The 12,894-nt window shown below is 35.9% G+C and overlaps 1 long non-coding RNA gene across 7 annotated transcripts; it reads right to left on the bottom strand.

Annotated features, from left to right (window-relative positions):
* Positions 1-4,853: 4,853 nt before the first annotated feature.
* Positions 4,854-12,761, bottom strand: LOC135799870 (uncharacterized). 7 transcript variants are annotated; one of them, XR_010550076.1, is made up of 9 exons: positions 11,715-12,761; positions 11,578-11,642; positions 10,811-11,490; positions 7,167-7,204; positions 6,218-6,515; positions 6,057-6,108; positions 5,892-5,943; positions 5,320-5,460; positions 4,854-5,247 (listed from the first exon to the last, which is right to left on the bottom strand). It is a non-coding gene; the product is annotated as an uncharacterized lncRNA (long non-coding RNA). The 7 variants fall into 7 exon arrangements; XR_010550073.1 differs by having other exon boundaries at positions 4,854-5,460; positions 11,578-11,714; positions 12,317-12,761; XR_010550075.1 differs by having other exon boundaries at positions 4,854-5,460; positions 11,711-12,760.
* Between the last annotated feature and the right edge of the window lie 133 nt (positions 12,762-12,894).

Raw genomic sequence — 12,894 nt, 5'->3', positions numbered from 1 at the left:
TTTAAATCAAGATCTTTCGCGGCCCGTGTGGAATATTTTACCTGGGAAAACGTTAGAAAGTGGGTAACATAAATACTATATTCTATTAATATTCGACAAATTAATCAGTCAAATGTAGATTTAAAACCTGATGTGAAAAAGCGATCAGTGAAATAAGTAAACACTCTGAAAATAAGTAGCAATAGTCGCCACATGTTCATTGTAATGCAAGTATTGCAATATAATATTTATTTATATTTTGCACGCGATCTAGGCGACTCACTAGCTTCGCCGTAGCGTCAAAAGATGCGGAATTAAATCCTCCGGCGGGTGATTTTTACTTGTTGCAGGAATTCGACCTGCAACCCGCGAAAATTTGCATTCAAAAGTGATTTTGTCACCTTTTACCTTGAAATTTTAGTTTTATTTCTGGTTTGCACGCGATCTAGGCGGCTCATTAACTTCAAGGTGGTATCAAAAGACGCGGAATTAAATTCTACGTTGGGTGGTATTCGTTTGCTGCAGGAATTCGACCTGCAACCCTCGAAAATTTGCATTCAAAAGTGATTTTGCCACCTTTTACCTTGAAATTTTAGTTTTATTTCTATTTTGCCCGCGATCTAGGCGGCTAAATAATTACATCTCATCGTCAAAAGCCGCAGAATTAAATTCTACATCGAGTGGTGTTTGTTTGCTGCAGAAATTTCACCTGCAACCCCCGAAAATTTGCAGTCAAAAGTGATTTTGTCACCTTTTACCTTGAAATTTTAGTTTCATTTTTATTTTGCCCGCGATCTAGGCGGCACAATAATTTCAGCGTGGCGTCAAAAGACGCGGAATTAAATTCTACGTCGAGTGGTATTTCTTTGCTGCAGGAATTCGACCTTCAACTCCCGAAAATTTGCACTCAAAAGTGACTTTGTCACCTTTTGCCGTGAAATTTTTTTATTATTTCCGGTTTGCACGCGATCTAGACGGCACAATAATTTTAGCGTGGCGTCAAAAGACGCGGAATTAAATTCTACGTTGGGTTGAATTTGTTTGCTGCAGGAATTCGACCTGCAACCCTCGAAAATTTGCATTCAAAGGTGATTTTGTCACCTTTTGCCGTGAAATTTTTGTATTATTTCCGGTTTGCACACGATCTAGGCGGCTCAATAATTTCAGCGCGGCGTCAAAAGACGCGGAATTAAATTCTATGTCGAGTGGTATTTGTTTGCTGCAAGAATCCGACGTGCGACCCCCGAAAATTTGCAGTCAAAAGTGATTTTGTCACCTTTTACTTTAAAATTTTAGTTTTATTTCTATTTTGCACGTGATTTAGGCGGCTCATTAATTTCAGCGCAGCGTCAAAAGACGCGGAATTAAATTCTACGTCGAGTGGTATTTGTTTGCTGCAGGAATTCGGCCTGCAACCCCCGAAAATTTGCATTAAAAGTGATTTTGTCACCTTTTACCTTGAAATTTTGGTATTATTTCCGATTTGCACACGATCTAGGCGGCTCAGTGATTTCATCGCGGCGTCAGAAGACGCGAAATTAAATTCTACGTCGAGTGGTATTTGTTTGCTGCAGGAATTCGACCTGCAACCCTTGAAAATTTGCATTCAAAGGTAATTTTGTCACCTTTTGCCGTGAAATTTTGGTATTATTTCCGATTTGCACACGATCTGGGCGGCTCAGTGATTTCAGCGTGGCGTCAAAAGACGCGGAATTAAATTCTACGTCGGGTGGTATTTGTTTGTTGCAGGAATTCGACCTGCAACCTTCGAAAATTTGCATTCAAAAGTGATTTTGTCACCTTTTGCCGTGAAATTTTTGTATTATTTCCGGTTTGCTTGCGATCTAGACGGCACAATAATTTCATCGTGGCGTCAAAAGACGCGGAATTAAATTCTACGTCGAGTGGTATTTGTTTGCTGCAAGAATTCGACCTGCAACCCCCGAAAATTTGCATTCAAAAGTGATTTTGTCACCTTTTGCCGTGAAATTTTTGTATTATTTCCGGTTTGCACGCGATCTGGATGGCACAATAATTTCAGCGTGTCGTCAAAAGACGCGGAATTAAATTCTACGTCGAGAGGTATTTGTTTGTTGCAGGAATTCGACCTGCAACCCCCGAAAATTTGCATTCAAAAGTGATTTTGTCACCTTTTGCCGTGAAATTTCTGTATTATTTCCGGTTTGCACGCGATCTGGATGGCACAATAATTTCAGCGTGTCGTCAAAAGACGCGGAATTAAATTCTACGTCGAGAGGTATTTGTTTGTTGCAGGAATTCGACCTGCAACCCCCGAAAATTTGCATTCAAAAGTGATTTTGTCACCTTTTGCCGTGAAATTTTTGTATTATTTCCGGTTTGCACGCGATCTGGACGGCACAATAATTTCAGCGTGTCGTCAAAAACGCGGAATTAAATTCTACGTCGAGTGGTATTTGTTTGCTGCAGGAATTCGACCTGCAACCCCCGAAAATTTGCATTCGAAGGTGATTTTGTCAACTTTTGCCGTGAAATTTTGGTATTATTTCAGATTTGCACACGATCTAGGCGGCTCTGTGATATCTGCGCGGCGTCAAAAGACGCGGAATTAAATTCTACGTCGAGTGGTATTTGTTTGCTGTAGGAATTCGACCTGCAACCCCCGAAAATTTGCATTCAAAGGTGATTTTGTCAACTTTTGCCGTGAAATTTTTGTATTATTTCCGGTTTGCACGCGATCTAGACGGCACAATAATTTCAGCGTTTCGTCAAAAGACGCGGAATTAAATTCTACGTCGAGTGGTATTTCTTTGTTGCAGGAATTCGACCTGCAACCCCCGAAAATTTGCATTCAAAGGTGATTTTTTCAACTTTTGCCGTGAAATTTTTGTATTATTTCCGGTTTGCACGCGATCTAGACGGCACAATAATTTCAGCGTGGCGTCAAAAGACGCGGAATTAAATTCTACGTCGAGTGTTATTTGTTTGCTGCAAGAATTCGACCTGCGACCCCCGAAAATTTGCATTCAAAAGTGATTTTGTCACCTTTTACTTTGAAATTTTAGTTTTATTTCTATTTTGCACGCGATCTAGGCGGCTCATTAATTTCAGCGCGGCGTCAAAAGACGCGGAATTAAATTCTACGTCGAGTGGTATTTGTTTGCTGCAGGAATTCGACCTGCAACCCCCGAAAATTTGCATTCAAAAGTGATTTTGCGTCGAGTCTAGGGCTAATAATTTCAGCGCGGCGTCAAAAGTCGCGGAATTAAATTCTACATCGAGTGGTATTTGTTTGCTGCAGGAATTCGACCTGCAATCCCCGAAAATTTGCATTCAAAAGTGATTTTGTCCCCCTTTTGCCGTGAAATTTTGATATTATTTCCGGTTTGCACGCGATCTAGACGGCACAATAATTTCAGCGTGGCGTCAAAAGACGCGGAATTAAATTCTACGTTGAGTGGTGTTTATTTGCTGCAGGAATTCCACCTACAACCCGCGAAAATTTGCATTCATTGTCTATTTAGATCACCCTGTATATATGTTTTCATTTGTGTCCGTGAAAATTTTGCTTTAGCTGATGTTTTTAGTATTTTCCCCTTTGCACTTTGAATTTTCTTTCTGGAACATCTTGTATATTAATTTCCCTGATAGTCTAGTAAAAACGAGCGGCGTTTATAGTGCTGAGAGTTTTTTGTTTGCACTTTAAATTTACCTTTTGTAACACCCTGTATATTTGTTTCCATTTTCAATCCCCTAGAAAATTGGCTATTTACTAATTTCATTATTCCGGTAGAACTTTATGAAGTAGTACTTGCTGGCATGTGCGCGGCTATGCAGGTCGTAACTCCTATTTCAATATGGAGACATGTATTCCGTTGACTTGTAAAATCTAAAGTTGTATTCTATTGTTAATAAATAAATAGTAAAATATATTGACTTCTTTGATTTGTGTGTTCGCCTTCTATCATTTCAGGAACAGGTCTCTAAGAGAGTTCCCTCTCTCAGGGAATGATCCCCTCTATAAAAATTGTTAAGGTATCCTGTGTGATTTGTGTGCTCCTTCTTTCATTTCAGCTACAGGTCAGAACTTGTAAGAATATTTTTAAGTGTCACCTCTCTTGAGTCGACTTAAAACTTAGAAATATTTTTACAAAACCTTATAAGGATTGTCCTTATAAGGAGTTCCCTCTCTCTGGGGGTGATCCCCCACCATAAAAATTGTTGATATGCCTGATAATTTCGGGGATGAAGCGCAGAGACATCGTAGCTGTAGGTTGGGCCGGGAGTAATGGACACATCGAAGCAGTGGGCGTAGGGCGTAGGCAGTGGGCGTAGACTGTCTTATAACGACACGTGCCAAAAAATTTAAAAATCTGATCCACTCCTGGTTGCTCTTTCTTCTATCTCCTCCTCCTCTTCTCTACTCTGTTCTCTTCCTTCTGCCTTCTACTCTTTCTCTGCTATTCCTTCTTCTACTTCTCCCATTTCTCTGTTCTTCGTTTCACCACTTACTACTTTCGTACTTCTCTTATTGCTTTCACTTGTATTACAATTTCTCTTATATTTTATTTGAGTATACATATGCAACCCAAATTACACCCGTTATTTTTATATTTGAGAAAAATGCCTTCCACACCTGAGATTCGATCCGTGTCTACTAGCATGCTAGCAGGTGCACGTACCTACTCGACCACCGAGTAATTTTATCGTTGTTATTTGATTCTCTTATTTATGATTCTACTTTATTCAACTTTTTAAAAACAACAACACAACACAAATAACAGCTATATATTGAACACGCTCGACGCACTTAAGATTTATATGGAATATGATTCAAGACAACAATCCTGCAAACGGCAATGGGGAAACCAGGAAGAAATATGAAGAAGTATATAATATTACATAATGTTTTATTAGCAACATTAATAACTACATACATTTTTTAGAATCGAAAATCATAGACAGCTCTTTAATCTCCTGAAAGTAAAACTTGCCTTGTAATACACGCATCTCTAATATTTCTGCGAGGGAAGCGGTAGACTCCTTGGCACAAGTGCTCCTAAACTTCTTCAACAGGCATCAACATTGTTTATTTATATTAATTAAACATAAATCCAAGTTATTATTAAGTTTGTGTGGACACGCAGGTTATTTACACATGGCTTAACCCGAGTGCAATGTAATTCCACAAGCGAAAAACAATCACCGACGGCCGACGGAACATCAAACGCGCATATATGAACCACCGATAACTCTGCGATTGATGAACATTCATCGCATGCTATCTCACTAGCAAAAACAACATTCACATCCGATTTCAGTAAATTTCGTCAATTGTTAATTGAACATTCCGCAATTTACCTAATTATGATTGGAAGAACAAAAAGTAGTCGCAATGAAAACGCGCGATTCACTCGACAACCAAAATGGAACTGCGCATGCCTTGAGTTGCACAGCCGACAGCAACTACACGAGGTCACTATCACTGTTGAGATACGCACGCTGAAAACAATAAAAAAACTTGTTATGCGTGTATTCTAACAAACCTAAGAATACTTTACAATATTGCAACAAAATATGTATTATTTTATAGAGAATTGGCGTAGATTAAGACTCTGCGATAGAAAGGAGCAACTATCTCTTTTAGTTTACGAGATATTCACAATTGAAGTAAATCGTTAAAAATTAAAAAATTGCAAATTTTTAGCAGTTTCAGTCGCGTTTTTAGACCTTTTACCCTTTTTTACGACCAAGAATTAAATTCTACATCTTTAGGGACCCCTCTGATATCAAGGGGCAGCCCCATTCAGCTGTTTACCCCAAAAACAAGCAAAAATTGGCCCTTGAAAACATGAAAACGCAATTTTTGTTGCTAATTAATTAACAAATCACTAAGGTTATTATTGAAAATGATAAAGAAAATCAATACTTACAATCTGATTCAATAATGGTGCTCTAACGAAGTCGGGCTCAGGTGTAAAACCTCTAAAACAGGCAAAAATTAGATCTTCAAAACACATAAATGCATTTTTTGTTGCTAATTACTAAGCAAATTACTAAAGTTATTCATGAAAATGACAGAGAAATTCAATACTTACAATTTGATGAAAGAACGGTCTTTCTACGATGATGGGCTCAGGCGTAAAATCCCTAAAACAGACAAAAATTAGATCTTCGAAAAATAAAAATGTATTTTTTGCTGCTAATTAAGAAGCAAATTACTAAACTTATTTGTGAAAATAATAAAGAAATTCAATACCTACAATCTGATGAAAGAATGGTTCTCCTACGATGTCGGGTGACTTTTTCACCCTTTTTGCGTGAAATATTTGTATGTGAAATGCTAGCCGTAGAAGAGACTCGATTCGGGGCACCTTACGAGGCTAGGGGTAGAAGAGACTCGATTCGAGGCACCATACGAGGCTAGCGGTAGAAGTGACTCAATTCGGGGCACCTTACGAGGTTAGCGGTAAAAGTGACTCGTGTTCAGGGTACCGTACGTGGATGAATGTATAACTGATTCTCATTCGCCCATTCAATTGCTAATATCCCGTAAACTAAAAGAGATAATTAAGATCCGATCACAGCGTCTTAATCTACGGACTATTCTCTAAAGGATAGGATAGTTAAAACGGAAATCTGAGAGATGAAATTTTAATTCTTAAGAAAAAATTGCCAAGGGGTGCTTGATGACTTTTATCGACGATTTTTAATAATTAATATCTCCTAAACTAAAAGAGATAGCAACCCACGAATTGCTGATTATGAAATATTGGAATATTCTCTATTAAATAGAAGTATAAAATATTTAAATTTTCTACAGTAAAAGGTCGAAAAATGCGGCTAAAAGTACTAAAAAGTGACATTTATAAATAAAATAAATCTATAAATCTAACCTATATGAGGCGTGATGTTCAAATTTATAGCTGCGTTTTACACGTTTGTTTCCAATATAAACTCATAAATCGTATCGTATAAGTGCTTTCCTTGCAACAATTAAATACAACCGGATAGAGAATTTAATTGTGCATACTTGGACCCCGCGCCCAAATTTGTAAGACGTTGCTCCCAATAACAAAAAATAATTAAATTATTTGATGCTAACACTTTAGTAGAAGGCGGTGGACCGCGAAAAAAAAACACGTAAATACAAAGTAATGATGAACGCAGAAAATAAAACGAAATATATAATTGAATTATAAACTTACCAATGCAGAACGCATCCGATTCCAAGGCACGGCAAATACTGTAAATAAAAAATGAAAACATAAGTAATAATGTATTCACACAGCAGAGAAAAACAAACAATCTGTGCTGTTTAGAAGTTACTTACAGCAGCACGATGGGTCATCCAAATAATGAATAAATCAACATGGCCGCGATACACTTACGCGCATATAATAAATAACTGTACTAAAGTTACTAAAGTCAACCTAAAATTAAATGATCAATTGATGATGGAATATAATACGAATTGGAAAGTAGAAGTCCGGATAAACGATACGAGTCGCACAAAATACTTCTGAATCAACCAGAGACCGGCACGAAACTGGCCGCAAAATGCGCAACGAGTACAACGGTGCACCCACACAACTTACTTTTTGATACTTTTTTTCGACGATTTTTGATAATTAATATCTCTTAAACTAAAAGCGATAGCAACCAACGAATTGTTGATTATGAAAGATTGGAAGATTCTCTATCAGATAAAAATATAAAATAATTATATTTCCTACAGTAAAAGGTCGAAAAACGCGACTAAAAGTGCTAAAAAGTGACATTTTGCAATTTTTGCCCATTTTATTCAATCGCGAATATCTCGTAAACTAAAAGAGATAAATAAGATCTGATCGCAGCGTCTTAATCTACGGACCAATCTCTATCAGATAGGATAGTTAAAACCAAAATCTGAGAGATGAAATTTTAAGTCTTAAGAAAAAATTGCCAAGGGGGGGTGCTTGATACTTTTTTTCGACGATTTTCAAAAATTCATATCTCTTAAACTAAAAGAGATAGCTACCAACGAATTGTTGATTATGAAAGATTGGAAAATTCTCTATCAGATAAAAATATAAAATAATTATATTTCCTACAGTAAAAGGTCGAAAAACGCGACTAAAAGTGCTAAAAAGTGACATTTTGCAATTTTTGCCCATTTTATTCAATCGCGAATATCTCGTAAACTAAAAGAGATAAATAAGATCTGATCGCAGCGTCTTAATCTACGGACCAATCTCTATCAGATAGGATAGTTAAAACCAAAATCTGAGAGATGAAATTTTAAGTCTTAAGAAAAAATTGCCAAGGGGGGGTGCTTGATACTTTTTTTCGACGATTTTCAAAAATTCATATCTCTTAAACTAAAAGAGATAGCTACCAACGAATTGTTGATTATGAAAGATTGGAAAATTCTCTATCAGATAAAAATATAAAATAATTATATTTCCTACAGTAAAAGGTCGAAAAACGCGACTAAAAGTGCTAAAAAGTGACATTTTGCAATTTTTGCCCATTTTATTCAATCGCGAATATCTCGTAAACTAAAAGAGATAAATAAGATCTGATCGCAGCGTCTTAATCTACGGACCAATCTCTATCAGATAGGATAGTTAAAACGGAAATCTGAGAGATGAAATTTTAAGTCTTAAGAAAAAATTGCCAAGGGGGGGTGCTTGATACTTTTTTTCGACGATTTTCAAAAATTCATATCTCTTAAACTAAAAGAGATAGCTACCAACGAATTGTTGATTATGAAAGATTGGAAAATTCTCTATCAGATAAAAATATAAAATAATTATATTTCCTACAGTAAAAGGTCGAAAAACGCGACTAAAAGTGCTAAAAAGTGACATTTTGCAATTTTTGCCCATTTTATTCAATCGCGAATATCTCGTAAACTAAAAGAGATAAATAAGATCTGATCGCAGCGTCTTAATCTACGGACCAATCTCTATCAGATAGGATAGTTAAAACCGAAATCTGAGAGATGAAATTTTAAGTCTTAAGAAAAAATTGCCAAGGGGGGGTGCTTGATACTTTTTTTCGACGATTTTCAAAAATTCATATCTCTTAAACTAAAAGAGATAGCTACCAACGAATTGTTGATTATGAAAGATTGGAAAATTCTCTATCAGATAAAAATATAAAATAATTATATTTCCTACAGTAAAAGGTCGAAAAACGCGACTAAAAGTGCTAAAAAGTGACATTTTGCAATTTTTGCCCATTTTATTCAATCGCGAATATCTCGTAAACTAAAAGAGATAAATAAGATCTGATCGCAGCGTCTTAATCTACGGACCAATCTCTATCAGATAGGATAGTTAAAACGGAAATCTGAGAGATGAAATTTTAAGTCTTAAGAAAAAATTGCCAAGGGGGGGTGCTTGATACTTTTTTTCGACGATTTTCAAAAATTCATATCTCTTAAACTAAAAGAGATAGCTACCAACGAATTGTTGATTATGAAAGATTGGAAAATTCTCTATCAGATAAAAATATAAAATAATTATATTTCCTACAGTAAAAGGTCGAAAAACGCGACTAAAAGTGCTAAAAAGTGACATTTTGCAATTTTTGCCCATTTTATTCAATCGCGAATATCTCGTAAACTAAAAGAGATAAATAAGATCTGATCGCAGCGTCTTAATCTACGGACCAATCTCTATCAGATAGGATAGTTAAAACGGAAATCTGAGAGATGAAATTTTAAGTCTTAAGAAAAAATTGCCAAGGGGGTGCTTGATACTTTTTTTCGACGATTTTCAAAAATTCATATCTCTTAAACTAAAAGAGATAGCTACCAACGAATTGTTGATTATGAAAGATTGGAAAATTCTCTATCAGATAAAAATATAAAATAATTATATTTCCTACAGTAAAAGGTCGAAAAACGCGACTAAAAGTGCTAAAAAGTGACATTTTGCAATTTTTGCCCATTTTATTCAATCGCGAATATCTCGTAAACTAAAAGAGATAAATAAGATCTGATCGCAGCGTCTTAATCTACGGACCAATCTCTATCAGATAGGATAGTTAAAACCGAAATCTGAGAGATGAAATTTTAAGTCTTAAGAAAAAATTGCCAAGGGGGGGTGCTTGATACTTTTTTTCGACGATTTTCAAAAATTCATATCTCTTAAACTAAAAGAGATAGCTACCAACGAATTGTTGATTATGAAAGATTGGAAAATTCTCTATCAGATAAAAATATAAAATAATTATATTTCCTACAGTAAAAGGTCGAAAAACGCGACTAAAAGTGCTAAAAAGTGACATTTTGCAATTTTTGCCCATTTTATTCAATCGCGAATATCTCGTAAACTAAAAGAGATAAATAAGATCTGATCGCAGCGTCTTAATCTACGGACCAATCTCTATCAGATAGGATAGTTAAAACGGAAATCTGAGAGATGAAATTTTAAGTCTTAAGAAAAAATTGCCAAGGGGGGGTGCTTGATACTTTTTTTCGACGATTTTCAAAAATTCATATCTCTTAAACTAAAAGAGATAGCTACCAACGAATTGTTGATTATGAAAGATTGGAAAATTCTCTATCAGATAAAAATATAAAATAATTATATTTCCTACAGTAAAAGGTCGAAAAACGCGACTAAAAGTGCTAAAAAGTGACATTTTGCAATTTTTGCCCATTTTATTCAATCGCGAATATCTCGTAAACTAAATGAGATAAATAGGTACAAATCGCAGAAACTATTCTACGGACTATTCTCTATAAGATTAAAATAATTCAATTTAATGGGGTAAAATACGACGCTATACCGACGATTACACGTGCATATGTTGGCGCATAAAGATACAAGACAGCCAGTTTGGTGTCAGGTGTACTCACTACTTATGGCGTTGATATTATAATACAATCTTGAGTCCAAACCGCTGGTAGGATGCTTGCAGTCCGTTGAGGCCCCGTACAAACCCTCATGGAATTGGAATTATTTTTAACGCGCACTTTAATAGTGCAATACGGATTACGCGATACTTTCGGATTTTTAATCGCGTCCCGCACTCGATTTGTCGAATATTCGGATACATTTTTGTAAACACTGCGTACTTTCCCTAACAGGTGAAAGGGGACAAGGCACGACCCTCCTTCGGTAGCTAATTGAACACGATTCAATAAAATGGTTAAATCAAACGCGTCGCGACCCGCACTCGATGAGTATTTCGTTACACCTCTCCAGGTCTCTCGCGAATATCGTTTATCACTTATACCTGTGAATCGAAACAAAGATTAAAAATACTGGGTAAGGATGATTTGGTAGATATTCGGAACTAAATTTTTTTTAAAGAATAAAATAAATAAATGATAAATTAATCTAAATTGGCAAGGATTTTTTTAAATTATGAAAAATAAGAATATTAAAAGAATTAAAAAATAATAAAGTAATAATGATATTAAGAGGTAGTTAGTTAAAACATGAAGGTGTGAAATATTAGTAGACACAAAAAGTACATAAACCGAAAACGAACGCGCCCGAATTACAAAAATGCCCCAATATATCGAATATGTACCTGAAAGACAAGCAGAAAGAACAATTAGTAACAGAAATTTTAAAAATTATTAGAGACATTGGATAAACGTTACAGCAATGTTCGAACCTTTTTCCATTCTTGGGAAAGTAAGACTAATTCTGGACATCTTGTGGGTGACCTTGAAATGTCATCTAGAAACAGCAGAAAATTTTAAGTAAAAAGAGAAATAATAGCAAGTACAGTTATTTTTTTAATATACATGCCTGCGATGGAAAACAGGAACGTTTTCAAGAAGTGGATTGAGAAACCGATCGTAATGCACCATCAACAACGTCGCACGCAATAAACAGAAAATAAAACAGAATTAAAATGTAACAAAATACTAAAGAATAAGTAAATGATAAATGTAACGCTAGAAAATAAAAATAAGAGTGCGTTATCAGCAGTGCCGAATGGTGTTGGAATGTTAAATTCAAAACAACAACATGGCGTCTCTTTGTGTTAGCAGTGCTGCACAATTGGCACTCTACTGCCGCAAAGTTACCGTTTGAAACATGTGAAAAGCAAACAAACAGCTGATAACTTCGCCGCGTACACTTCGAGAAGGTGAAACTGCGATCACCCCATACCACATGTCGATTGCACAATAAAATTACATCCGAATATTCCAATTAGACGCATTGCAAGTACATGATTTGATTTATGTGATGACGCAACTTGGTGGTTGCGAACGTGAAAACGACGTTTGAATCGCGGCCATATTGCAAACACGCGTCTAACGCCGCATAAAACAATGTCGCGTGCAAATGTTACAAATTACAGATTTAATAAAAAGGCGCAAATGAAAATAATGCAAGAAACTTACTTGTGAGTGCCTCGAGGAATGTTTTTCACTTGGTAGCAACACTTTTTTACTGATTTAATAAATTATTGACAATTTTATTAGCGGAGGTGTAACTGCAGACAATGTCGCGCACTGAATGATGATGCTGAGCGTGCGTTGCGGAAGAACGTTAACTTGTTTCCCTGCGCCGCTTCCTGCGCCGGACTTGCGCACAAAAAGTTCGGTGTTGAGGTGATGTTGATAAACCCGAAAACAATAACATGCAAACAACGCACGAATTCTATATTACTTTAAGATCGCATATTGCATGACATGATTGCATTCGAAGATCACTTGGAATGTTAAGAGATTGTGTAACTACCGACGTCTCACCCCGCAGCCCGAAGTGCGCATAAGACGATCAAGTAGTATCAGTGTGATAGAACGCCTGAAAACAGACAAATAAATGAAATTGAATGTTTATTTTGATTTACTTGAAATATTAAACATAAATGCTTGTTACTTTAATTGTAGTATTAAATAATTATTTAATTTATATAATGTTTCATTCTTAGGCAATTATTGATAGTTTCAAAACATGTACCTATTCACAAATACCC

Source organism: Atheta coriaria, unplaced genomic scaffold (genome assembly GCF_025399875.1).
Source record: "Atheta coriaria isolate IRGN ID8LTWV9N9 unplaced genomic scaffold, Caltech_Dcor_3.1 hic_scaffold_9_pilon, whole genome shotgun sequence".
Taxonomy (NCBI): domain Eukaryota; kingdom Metazoa; phylum Arthropoda; class Insecta; order Coleoptera; family Staphylinidae; genus Dalotia; species Dalotia coriaria.
The sequence above is the reverse complement of the archived record's forward strand: the minus strand, read 5'-3'. Positions and strand labels throughout refer to the sequence as shown.